This window comes from Lathyrus oleraceus, chromosome 4 (assembly GCF_024323335.1).
Source record: "Lathyrus oleraceus cultivar Zhongwan6 chromosome 4, CAAS_Psat_ZW6_1.0, whole genome shotgun sequence".
NCBI classification, from domain to species: Eukaryota; Viridiplantae; Streptophyta; class Magnoliopsida; order Fabales; family Fabaceae; genus Lathyrus; species Lathyrus oleraceus.
The window spans coordinates 499368097-499378918 of NC_066582.1; the positions used below are offsets into that span (position 1 = coordinate 499368097).

The 10822-nt window shown below is 38.7% G+C and overlaps 1 long non-coding RNA gene across 1 annotated transcript; it reads right to left on the bottom strand.

Annotated features, from left to right (window-relative positions):
- Nucleotides 1-10015: 10015 nt before the first annotated feature.
- Nucleotides 10016-10748, bottom strand: LOC127076821 (uncharacterized). Its single transcript, XR_007786893.1, has 2 exons — nucleotides 10397-10748; nucleotides 10016-10232 (listed from the first exon to the last, which is right to left on the bottom strand). It is a non-coding gene; the product is annotated as an uncharacterized LOC127076821 (long non-coding RNA).
- Nucleotides 10749-10822: the final 74 nt, after the last annotated feature.

The following is a 10822-nucleotide window of genomic DNA, read 5'->3' on the forward strand; positions in this document are numbered from 1 at the left end:
TGCACTTGTTAACCAGTGTAGGAAACCTACGAATCTCCTGGTAACCAATGCCCTGTTTGATCTCGGGACGCAACCCGTTCTCAAACTTGACACACTTGGATTCCTCAGCATCAGCATTATTATAATGAGGACAATACTGCACCAGCTCCTCAAACTTCGAAGCGTAATCAGCAACAGACATGTTACCCTGCTTCAGTCCCAGAAATTCCATCTCCTTCTTACATCGCACATCAGCAGGAAAATATTTCTCCAGAAAGGCCGTCTTGAACCTTTCCCAAGTCATCTCAGCACCTGGTACTTCAATCCTCTGTCGAGTGTTATCCCACCAGTTTTCAGCCTCTTCAGATAACATATGCGTACCAAACTGCACCTTCTGTGCTTCAGTACACGTCATCACCCGGAAAATCTTCTCAATTTCCTTCAGCCAAATCTGAGCACCATCTGGATCATAGCGCCCCTTGAATGTAGGAGGGTTATTCTTCAGAAACCTTCCCAAATTCCTAAACTCGTCGACCGGCGGATTCTGCTGCGCCTGCATAGCCTGCGCCATAGCAGCCAAAGCCTCAGCAATCGCACGGTCATTTTCTCCAGCCATACTCTGCACGACACAACTACAACCGTTAAATATCGACAGTGTCATTTACACTAATCGACCAACAGGGAAAACATCACATTATGACTCGACTGGACTGACCATGCTCTGATACCACTAATGTAACACCCTTCTACCCAACGACATATTTAAATAGATTATCAGAGTACAACATGTAGAAGAGTTTACATTTCTTACAACATAACAATTATCGCATCACAACATAAAACATATTATTTATTTTATTAAAACTTCGCAGCGGACAACAACATTAATGTTATCATTCATCATATAACAATTCATAATAATGGTTCAACATTATCTCAACAAAACATCTCAACATGTTAGTCATCATAAACAACGTAAATAATAATCAATTATCTATCGAATCCCATAACCCCGGTGTCACATGACCAGAGCATTTGACTCGACTCAGTAGAATAACTCTACACTTATTCTTCAAACCTCAACAATAGCTACTCCTCTTTATCTGCACATTGCTCATCATAGATGAACATAAACACATGCAGAAGGGGTGAGAATTACATTATTAAATAATAATATAACGACAGAAATATAAACATAAATATATTTCACATATGCCAACACAGCTCATCATAATCATCATAATCAACATATTCATGAACATCAACAAAACAACATATCAAATGCAATGCACACACCCATGCATGACTCAACACGACTCGGTATACCCATTTGTGACCAACTACAGGATCACCACTCCCAGATTCATCACCATAGAATCCGAGTTCCCCGCAAGGAACCAAGCCTCTCAACAAGCCCGGAGTCAACAACATCATTGGAACTCAGTCCGTTCATCACTAGGCATCGGCCTTTCATGAATGCATGCACACCAAGCATGCATCATAATCAACATAGCAACAACAGCATCATATCGTCATGTTATCATCATCATTAACACATTCTATCACAAAAGCATATCACATCATGCCACATAATCAAACACAGTATTACCACACTCTACTAATATCTATACCACTCAAAGCAACGGGAAATGATCCCTCGTATACCATGCATCAGCTAAGTTACCTCGCTCAGCCTAAACAACCAAAAACTGCACAACAACAGCCCAGGAAAGACCACAAGTCTGCCCATACGCGTATTGCCTATGCTCATACGCGTATTACCCACGCCTGACCAAATCCATACGCGTACTGCCCATATCCATACGCGTATGCTACGCGTATCACATTCCCATACGCGTACCAACAGAGACCAAAACACGTTCAAAACATCATCTTCCTCATCCATACGCGTATTGCCTAGTGCCATACGCGTACCAGCAATCTCATACGCGTATTGCCTAGTGCCATACGCGTATGACCAGAAACCAGATTTCCAGATCTGCAATGGCTTTTTCTGCTACGAGATCTATCCAAATTCATCCTTCCACAGTCCAAATTTCACACAAAATCACTCATATCATCTAATACAAATAGTCCCCTATTCGATTTCACAAATTCTAACATCATTGCATATAATTTCTACGAATTCCTTCGATTAAAATCTCCATTTTCGTTCATCCAATATTTCACCATTTTCAGCATATTATTGTTTAATAAGGTTCAGACCCCTTACCTCTTTGGATTGAAGGAAGCTCTGAGCAATCTTTGGCCTTTTCCTCTTCCTTCTCTTTCTCTTCAGCGTTTCTCCCCCCTTTCTCTGACTCTGAGGCAAAACACGTGAAAACAACCTGAGTCCTCACTTTGGCCTCTTTTATCCAATTTCCACTTTTACCCTTCCACTCTTCATATTCCCTTTATTTTATTTATTTAATTATTATCAAAATAAATAACATCTATAGTAATAATAAAAATAATCCAATAATTCAACTTTATTTAATTAAATTAATAAAATAATATTAACTCAATTAAATAATTCTCTTATTTTAATCGGGGTGTTACACAATGCAAGCGATGGCACAAGCTGTGCAGAACTTGCCAAATGCTGGTGGTGATGCTGGATCACGTAGCTTGGCGACTTTTCAGAGAGAGAATCCGCCGGTGTTTAAAGGGAAGCATGATCCAGATGCAGCCTTGGGATGGTTGAAAGAGATTGAGAGAATCTTCCGTGTTATGGATTGCACTCCAGCTCAGAAGGTTCGGTATGGTACTCACATGCTAGCAGTCGAAGCTGATGACTGGTGGCTAGAGACTCACGAGAGGTTGACCGTGGCAGGTGAAGTCATTACTTGGGATGTATTCCGTAGGGAATTCATGAGGAAGTATTATCCGGAAGATGTCCGTGGTAAGAAGGAAATTGAGTTCCTTGAGCTGAAGCAAGGAAACATGTCTGTCACGGATTATGCTGCGAAATTTGTGGAGCTGTCCAAATTTTATCCTCATTACACTGGTGTTGGTGCTGAATTTTCAAAGTGCATCAAGTTTGAAAATGGACTGCGCTCTGAAATTAAGAAGGCTGTTGGGTATCAGAAGATACGCATTTTTACTGAATTGGTTGATAGCTGCAGGATATTTGAAGAAGACAATAATGCTCGTTACAAGATTGTTAGTGACCGCAGGGGCAAGCAACATCAAAACCGTGGAAAGCCGTATGATGCTCCAGTGGGAAGAGGGAAACAAGGAGCTGCTCCGGCTCAGAGGACCAGTAGGGGAGGTGCTCCTGCTGGTATAGTTTGCTTCAAATGTGGTCAGGCTGGTCATAAGAGTAATGTATGCACTGCTGAAGTAAAGAGGTGTTTTCGCTGTGGTAAGACTGACCATGCAATAGCTGATTGCAAGCACAAGGAAATGATTTGTTTTAATTGTGGCGAAGAAGGGCATATTGGAAGTCAGTGTCAGAAGCCAAAGAAATCTCAGACGGGGAAGGTGTTCGCATTAACCGGAACTCAAACCTCCAGTGAGGACAGACTTATCCAAGGTACGTGTTATATTAATGGCTTTCCTCTTGTAGCTATTATTGACACAGGTGCGACTCATTCCTTTATATCTTTGGATTGTGCTGTGAAACTTAAGTTAGAGATATCTGAGATGTTTGGTAGTATGGTAATTGATACTCCTGCGAAGGGTTCAGTGACTACTACTTCGGTTTGTTTAAATTGTCCTTTGAGTATTTTTGGTAGAGACTTTGGGATGGACCTAGTGTGTCTTCCACTAGTGCAGATTGATGTTATTCTGGGTATGAACTGGTTGGTGTTTAACCGAGTTTCTAGCAACTGTTTTGATAAGACGGTGGTCTTTCCTGAGATTGAGGAGGGAAAGAGTTTGTTTCTATCAGCAAGGCAAGTGAACGAGGAAGTAGCTGATGGGGCAGAGTTGTTTATGCTGTTAGCGACTTTGGAGGCTAAAGATAAACTGGTGATTGGCGATCTAGCCGTGGTGTGTGATTTTCCTGATGTGTTTCCGGAAGAGGTGAATGAATTACCGCCAGAGCGCGAAGTGGAGTTCTCGATTGATTTGGTACCTGGTACTAGGCCGATATCGATGGCTCCGTACCGTATGTCTGCTGTTGAGTTAACTGAATTGAAGAGTCAGTTGGAAGATCTGTTGGATAAGAAATTTATTCGTCCGAGTGTGTCACCGTGGGGTGCACCAGTGCTATTGGTTAAGAAGAAAGAAGGTACTATGAGGTTGTGTGTGGACTACAGGCAACTGAATAAAGTGACGATCAAGAATCGGTATCCTTTGCCGAGGATTGATGATTTGATGGATCAGTTGGTTGGTGCAAGTGTGTTCAGCAAAATAGATTTGAGATCTGGGTATCATCAGATCCGTGTGAAAACCGAGGATATTCAGAAGACTGCTTTCAGAACAAGGTATGGACATTATGAGTATTCTGTAATGCCTTTTGGTGTGACTAATGCGCCTGGAGTATTTATGGAGTATATGAATAGGATTTTCCATCCGTACCTAGACAAGTTTGTTGTGGTGTTTATTGATGATATTTTGGTGTATTCGAAATCTGGAGAAGAGCATGCCGAACATTTGAGAGTGGTTTTGGGAGTTCTACGAGAAAAGAAGTTATTTGCTAAATTGTCCAAGTGTGAATTTTGGTTAGGAGAGGTGGCGTTGCTGTTGATCCTTCTAAGATAGAAGCGGTATCTAAGTGGGAAGCTCCGAAGTCTGTTGCTGAGATTCGAAGTTTCCTTGGTTTGGCTGGTTATTATAGGAAGTTCATTGAGGGATTTTCTAAGTTGGCGTTACCATTGACGATGTTGACTAGGAAGGGGCAAGCGTTTGTTTGGGACTCAAAATGTGAAGGAGGTTTCCAAGAGTTAAAGAGAAGGTTAACTACTGCTCCTATTCTGATATTACCGAGTTCGTCGGAATCATTTGAAGTTTTCTGTGATGCTTCCTTGTTGGGTTTGGGTGGCGTGTTGATGCAGAATAAGCAGGTTATAGCTTATGCTTCAAGACAGCTGAGGGTTCATGAGAGGAACTATCCGACGCACGATTTAGAGTTGGCGGCTGTGGTGTTTGTTCTGAAGTTATGGAGGCATTACTTGTACGGGTCAAGATTTGAGGTTTTCAGTGACCATAAAAGTTTAAAGTATTTGTTTGATCAGAAAGAGCTGAATATGAGACAGAGAAGATGGTTAGAGTTTCTGAAGGATTATGACTTTGGTTTGAATTACCATCCGGGTAAAGCAAACGTAGTGGCTGATGCATTGAGTAGGAAAGCATTACATATGTCTATGTTAATGGTTAAGGAATTGGATTTGATTGAGCAGTTTAGAGACTTGAGTTTGGTGTGTGAGAGTACTCACAATAGTGTTAAATTGGGAATGTTGAAGTTAACGAGTGGTATTCTGGATGAGATTAGAGAGGGTCAGAAATCCGATGTGTTTTTGGTTGATAAGTTGACTTTAGTGAATCAAGGTCAAGGTGGTGAATTCAGAGTTGATGAGAATGGTGTTTTGAAATTTGGTAATCGGGTGTGTATTCCGGATGTTATCGAACTTAAGAAGAGTATTCTTGAAGAAGGACATCGTAGTGGCCTGAGTATTCATCCTGGAGCTACGAAGATGTATCATGATTTGAAAAAGTTATTTTGGTGGCCGGGAATGAAAAGAGAAATTGCGAGTTTTGTTTATTCCTGTTTGACTTGTCAGAAGTCAAAGATTGAGCATCAGAAGCCGTCTGGGCTAATGCAACCGTTGGCTATTCCAGAGTGGAAGTGGGATAGTATCAGTATGGATTTTGTTTCTGGTTTACCGAGGACAATTAAGAATTTTGAAGCTATTTGGGTGATTGTTGACAGATTGACAAAGTCGGCTCATTTCATTCCGATCAGAATGGATTATCCGTTAGAGAGATTAGCCGAGTTGTATATTGAGAAGATTGTAAGTTTGCATGGTATTCCGTCGAGTATTGTTTCGGACAGAGATCCTAGATTTACATCGAAGTTCTGGGAAGGTTTGCAGAGGGCTTTGGGAACTAAGCTGAGATTGAGCTCTGCATATCACCCGCAGACTGATGGTCAGACTGAGAGGACGATTCAGTCACTAGAGGATCTGTTGAGGGCTTGTGTTTTGGAAAAGGGAGGTGCTTGGGATTGTTATTTACCTTTGATTGAGTTTACCTACAACAATAGTTTTCATTCGAGCATTGGTATGGCGCCGTTTGAAGCTTTGTATGGTAGGAGATGTCGGACACCGTTATGTTGGTATGAGTCTGGTGAGAGTGCTGTGGTTGGACCGGAGATTGTTCAACAGACTACAGAAAAGATTAAGATGATTCAGGAGAAGATGAGAATTGCTCAGAGTCGTCAGAAGAGTTATCATGATAGGAGGAGGAAATCACTTGAGTTCCGAGAGGGAGATCACGTGTTTCTTCGTGTTACTCCGATAACTGGGGTTGGTCGAGCTTTGAAGTCAAAGAAGTTGACACCTCGATTTATTGGTCCTTATCAGATTTTGGAGAGGATAGGAGAGGTAGCCTATCGTATCGCTTTACCGCCGTCACTTGCGAATTTGCATGAGGTTTTTCATGTGTCTCAGTTGAGGAGGTACATTCATGATCCGTCGCATGTAGTCCAAGTAGATGATGTACAGGTGAGAGATAACCTGACTGTTGAAACATCGCCTATGAGGATCGAGGATCGAGAGTTGAAGCAGTTGCGGGGTAAAGAGATTGCCTTGGTGAAGGTAGCTTGGGGAGGACCAGCAGGTGGCAATGTGACTTGGGAACTGGAGAGTCAGATGAAAGAGTCTTATCCAGAGTTATTTGCTTGAGGTATGTTTTCGAGGACGAAAACTCTTTTAGTGGGGGAGAGTTGTAACACCCCGAATAAAATAAGAGAATTATTTAAATTAAGTTAATAATATATTTATTAATTTAATTAAATAAATTGAATTATTGGATTATTATTATTATTATTATTTGGAATAATAATTAGTGGAAAATATATAAGTTGGAATAAGAGAAAAGGGTTTTCATTTTGGTAAAGAGTTTTCACGTGAAACAGAGAAGCGGCTGAAAAGTGGAAAGTGGAGAGAAAGGGAAAAGAGGAAGAGCTAGAGAGCAAAGGTTGAAGAACGGAAAAGCTTGAAGCTTAGAGATTGCCGGATTATCTCAGGTAAGGGGGGTTTATCGTCGTTTAATGGGTATTATAGATTAACATGTCATGGGTAGTGATAAACCGTTGAAGTGACCCTAATTGGGATGTTGAATGCTGAAATATTATGATGAATAAGTTGTATTAAAGCTGTAATTGAGTCCGTAATTGTGTGAGTCGTGTTCCCCCGAACGTATAGCTTTTTACGGAAATTGAATCGGAGGTCCGGAAGTCCTCCAACGGCGGAAAATGCGGAGAACTCTGCATTCTGCCTTGTGTTAGCGCAGGAACTGTTGTTTTGTCTGCGTTAACCGGTTAACCCAGGGCGTTAACCGGTTAACACTGTTATATTTTGTGGAAATGTGTTGTTTTGCCTGCGTTAACCGGTTAACCCAGGGCGTTAACCGGTTAACACTGTTGCGTTTTGCCAGAAAGTGTGTTTTGTCCTGCGTTAACCGGTTAACCCAGGGCGTTAACCGGTTAACCCAGGGCGTTAACCGGTTAACACTGTTGGAAATTTGAAAAATTGATATTTTTAATGTTGTGAACCTAATTGGTGATTGGCCTATTATAGTTAATTGTGATGAGTAATTTTGTTGGATTTATGTTATGAAGTGTTGATACAAGTATGTTGCTGAGTTGTTCCGTGTACGGAAAGTTGTTGAAAATACTGAGTTGTAGGCTTGGTGAGCCAAAGTTGATTATAAGTTGATGTTGTTGAAAACATTGTTGTATTGCTATTATTATTATGTTGTCGACAGTTTAAAGTCGTGTATGCCATGTACATTCATATGCATTAAGTCGGAGCTTTGCTCACACCACGTTGGCCTGGATTGGCAAATTTTAAGTTGAAAGTTGAAGGCTTATGCCTTGATGCCCAATAAAATGGCAATGATTTTAAGTTGGGAGGTTTACTCCGAATGGTACCACATGCATGACGAGTCGAGTCTCATTAGAGTTGCATTGTGTTGGCTTGTTGTGTGGATATTAATTTAATTGAGGAGTGGAATTGTGTTGATATTAAGTATGATGTTTGAGTTGATGTGCCGTTACTGGATGTATGTTACGATTAGGGTGATGAAATGTGTGAATTTACTTAGCATTACATGATGATTTATAATGCTTATTATATCGATTGAGGAACTCACCCTTACAACTATTTTCAGGTAACGAACAAATGAGTTGAGTGGAAGCTTATGCTTGGAGTCTAGTGTAGTCTCCTAAGTGGGTCATGCTCTGATAGATGTAACATCGGGAGGGAACATTTTTAATATTGTTGTTGATGATTGTTGAACCAGTTTACATGTAGTATGTTGCATGTTTTGAATGATCGATTTGATCTCTATCCGCTGCGTATTGTGCAAATGTTTTATGTTTTGAGTTAATGAAAGAGCATGACAGTTATTATGGTGTGAAATGTTGTGTGACACCCTTGATTGCATATTTACTCTGATTGATATGTGTTATTTTAATTATATACTTGGGGTATTTTAGAAGGGTGTTACAGAATAAGTTAGATCGAGGCGGGTTGTATGAAAGTTTAACCAAAGGTTTATTGTAACATTTATATTATCATGTGTGTTTTATTTATGTTATGAATCATATTATGATGTATGTTAAGAACTGTTGTTTGTGTTGATTGTGAAAGAACATGATTAAAACATGATGAGTGGGGAAATCTTAGGAGTATAACTCAATGAATGACTTAGAAAGGTAATCTAGGTTATGGAAATGAGTTATGTGGTGATGCTTGGATGCAAAGGTAATTCGGTGTGTATCGTGAACAATTATTCGTTTGATTAATGAATCAATATGCTTTGTAGGGAATATGCGGAATTAACATGTGAATGGATTCATATGATCACCTAGTACTTGATGAAATAACATGTGAATTGGTGAATTGGTGAATGTGATCAACTAGTGATTGATGAGAGCAAACACAAAGTTGTAGAACTTAATCACGTATTCAAATGTTTTTCCTTGATTTTGCACATAGCATTTGAGATGCTTATGTAAAGTAGAAAATGGGGATGTGACTCAATTGGATTTGAGTCCCAACCATGGCGCAGCATGGGGAGAGATGGACACCTAAGTGGATTTGAGTCTCATACGGTGAAAGATACTCAAAGTAGGTTCGAGTCTCATACGAGTAACGATTCTTGAAGTGGGTCCGTGCCACATGGAGAACCTGATATCCACACGAAAGTCTAATCATACGAGCATGTGTGAACTGAGTCTTGTCCTAGACGTAGGTTGGGTGATGTTTTGTGAATCCGAATAGTGATTTATTAAGTTATGTGAACTCAAGTGACATGTTGTCATACATTGTGAATATCTCTTAAATACTTAAGTCTTAGTTACGTTGTGTGAGTAATACACAAGTAACGAAAGATGAAGACTTAAGTTAGGAATCGATTAGAAAACACTGTAAAGCCGAGTGGATTCATAGGATGTAGGAATTCACTGAGATTATTATTTCACCCTAATATTATTGTTATTTTTTCAGGTGTTATTTGCAGGTTATATGCAAGAGAAGTTGTATGTTGATGTTTCAAAAAATTCTAACCATTATGATCTTCTGCGATGGATTGTGTGCAATGAGAAGATTGAACATAGATCTTAGTTTTTGTTTTTAAGCAATATTGTATAACATGTGTCATAGATGTATATTTAATTCGGCATGTGTATATAATGATGTCATTAAACTCTTGTATTATATCAGTATACTACATACTTATTTTCTTGATGTATATTAGACAGAATGTTACGGTTAGTTAGGAGGCCATCCAAAAAAATATATAAATTATAGAGATAAAAAAAACTAATTTTATAAAGAAATGCAAAAGGTTAAAAATATAAAAATATAAAAATTAAAAGTGCATTTAAATCTTAATTAAGTTTAATGTCACATGTCATAATCTAGAAGCAGCCTGATGTTCATACTTAGTGAGAAGAGTAAAAAGTTATGTTCTTGCTCTTGAGTTGATGGTTGTTTCTCCTGTTGAGCATTTGTTGCCCGGTGAGCTTTGAAATATTTTCCTCCACGTTGAATAATCATGTTGTCGTCCTCTACGTTGCACCACTTGAAAAAGAAATTAAAACAAAACATAAATAAAATATATTGAAAAAAGAAGGGAAGAAAAGTATATTAAAAAACTAAAAGAAAAGTGATCGGGTGAGTATACAAACTGTATCACTCAATATGTAGTACTCTTGTGAAGAAATAAAACAAACAAAATCACTTACTTAAAAGTGATCCGAAGAAGAGTGCAAACCAGAACAATTGTTTCTTAATAATCCGGTAGATATAACAAATCAGATCAATCAAGTGAAAGTGATCCGATAAAAATGCATATTGAATTTTAAATATCTTCGTATGTATTTCCCTATTCACCATATCTCTTTAAAAATGAGAGAAAAATAAAATATAGGATTTAACGTAAAATTATAAGGCTACAAGTAAATTTTTCTTTAACTTTTCTTTGACCATGATACCAAAGTTTAAAAAGGACTCATTGCAAAAGTATTATGGTATTCTCTTCATCTCATTATAAATATTATTTTATAAATATTTTTAATTTTTCAACAAGGTATTTAGTGATATTTATTCATCTTTTGATGAGAATTTAATCCATAGCAACAGTATATATATATATATATATATATATATAT